Below are 3,045 nucleotides of genomic sequence, written 5' to 3' on the forward strand. Positions count from 1 at the left end.
TGCATTTCCCAAATAACCCAGTGACAGGAGAACGCCGGTTTTGTGTTGGTACGTAAACTTTGTTTACAGCCCGAACTCCAGCAGACGCCCTCTGCTCCCTGACTCTCCTTGTCATTCACACTCCAAAAGCGAGTTCCTGAGACAGCACCGTAAAAAAAAAAGATGGGCCACTCAACATAACTTTGTCAAGTAACCCTGGTTTCTCCGGCCTAGTTAAATCATGTCAACATGTACATGTAGTGTAAAGTTTATGTGTAATAAACTTGATACTACGTGTTGACATAATAGTAATAATAGCTTAAAGAAACACTATGTTTTGACGGGGCTACTAAGCTGAGTCAACATATCAAGCCTATGGAATTCATTAAAGGACTGGGTTATGTGTTGGGTCAGTGTGTGTGTGTGTGTGTATGTGTGTGTGTGTGTGTGTGTGTGTGTGTGTGTGTGTATTAATTAAATGGATTTGCAAAATGTCCAGACAAATCTAGATTATATTCTGCAACTGCATGAATGGCAGGAACAATAGCAACAGTTTTAATCAGTAAACCACACAAATACCTTGCTTAATTTCCGAAATGATTCATAAATATCTGTCTAAATACGTTGATAGTCCTCTGAAGTCAGTGAGGCTTTGAGTCCGAGTGTTTGGCGCACACTGCCTTTCTCGTGTTGTGTGTCAGGGTGACGCGTCTGAGTGTGACCTCGGCGTGGGAGTTGGCGCTCGGAGACTCCTGTCCTGTCCTGTATTTACTGCGCTCTTCCCTCCATTTAAATGCGAAGCCTGGGCCCAGGCCTATAATTAAATATGTGCCAGGCTGTCTGGGGAGAAGCAGGGCTGGCTTAGGCTGAGGCGGCGCCCGAGGCAGGGGCCGGGGGAGGGAGGAGTGGGCCGGGCGGCCGGGCGGCCCGCAGCCCTCGCCCCTGTTATTTGTCTGCAGCGAGGCTCCTGTGACAGTTGAGAGTTCAAAGGCTCAGCGGGGAGCGTGCGTCACCTGAGCAACAGGGCCTGCTGTTGAAGGTAAGGGCTGGGGAGAAAGAGAGAGAGAGAGAGAGAGGGAGGGAGGGAGAAGGAGAGAGAGAGAGAGAGAGAGAGAGAGAGAGAGAGGGAGGGAGGGAGAAGGAGAGAGAGAGAGAGAGAGAGAGAGAGGGAGGGAGGGAGAGAGAGGAGGGCCGGCGGACATGTGTCTGACATGGTGCTTATACTCGTAGGCTCGGGGCAGGCCAGCAGTTACACACACACACACACACACACACACACACACACACACACACACACACACACACACACACACACACACACACACACACACACACACACACACACACACACACACACACACACACACACACACACACACACACACACACACACACACACACACACCACACCACAGATAGTCAAAACCCAGATACGGACAGTGTACACACACAGCAAACACATTAACCTATGAAAATATACAGTGCATTTCAAGCTTTTGAGTGCATATCAAAATAAATGCTGACCCCTGTCTCTTTACAGTTTTTTTCAATCGCTAAAAAGCGTTCGTCCATTCATTTGACAAATTTTCAAAACTCTAAACACAGACTCTCACCTACAAAACACAATTGGCCAAATGGATCATTTTCTTCTCAAAAGCACATTCCATGTTGTTACACCACATTTTGTTACATACACTAACTTGTCATTTCTCTGCACACACTAACTTTACCAAAACACTGGAAACCTTACCTGACTCAAAATGAAGTTATTTTGTCAAAGAATGAAGCTTGTTTTCACTTCAAAAGATACATGCAGTCAATCAGAGTACACTAGGTTTCAAAATACTGGCTACTGTTGACATTACAAAAACTGCATAGACTTTTATGTTTCAGTTTTACAGGTATTTGCATGCAAAACATGCAATCCAGCATTTTTACACTAAATTTCTTGGTTGGGAACTATGGAAGCCCGTTTCCGCCACTTGGTGGAAAAAAACTGGCAGATACTAAGTCATAATTATGAGATGCAAAGTCGTAATTATGAGATAGAAAGTCATAATTATGAGATAAAAAGTCATAATTATGAGATGCAAAGTCGTAATTATGAGATAGAAAGTCATAATTATGAGATAAAAAGTCATAATTATGAGATAGAAAGTCATAATTATGAGATAAAAAGTCATAATTATGAGATAGGAAAGTCGAAATTATGAGATAAAAAGTCATAATTATGAGATAAAAAGTCGAAATTATGAGATAAAAAGTCATAATTATGAGATAAAAAGTCGAAATTATGAGATAAAAAGTCATAATTATGAGATAAAAAGTCATAATTATGAGATAAAAAGTCGAAATTATGAGATAAAAAGTCGAAATTATGAGATACTTTCTCATAATTATGAGATGGTAAGTCACAATTATGAGATTATAATAAAGTCGTAATTAAGATTATAAAGTCAAAATTTTGACTTTATTGGTTGGTAGCCTGCCTTGACCTCGCATCACTTCCTTCCCGTTCAAAACTGTTGCCGGCAGTGTTGTGCACGTTCACACTCTTCAGTAGCCGGACTACCTAAATCTAACAAGTTAGGATTATTAAAACAATATTTGAGATGGGAAAGTGGTGCTAAATTTCCATAAACTTTATTCAGTGAATGGGTAAAGCCGTCCGTTTGTAAGCAAAATCAAGAAATACGATCTTTTAGTTCTGTTTACCGTTAACTAGCAACCCCAACAACAAGTGAGTGAATAATTAGTACTTTTATTGAAGTATTAGTACTTTTTATCTCATAATTATGACTTTTTATCTCATAATTATGACTTTCTATCTCATAATTTCGACTTTTTATCTCATAATTATGACTTTTTATCTCATAATTATGACTTTTTATCTCATAATTATGACTTTTTATCTCATAATTTCAACTTTTTATCTCATAATTATGACTTTTTATCTCATAATTTCGACTTTCCTATCTCATAATTATGACTTTTTATCTCATAATTATGACTTTCTATCTCATAATTATGACTTTTTATCTCATAATTATGACTTTCTATCTCATA

Source organism: Sardina pilchardus, chromosome 2, assembly GCF_963854185.1.
Source record: "Sardina pilchardus chromosome 2, fSarPil1.1, whole genome shotgun sequence".
Classification (NCBI taxonomy): domain Eukaryota; kingdom Metazoa; phylum Chordata; class Actinopteri; order Clupeiformes; family Clupeidae; genus Sardina; species Sardina pilchardus.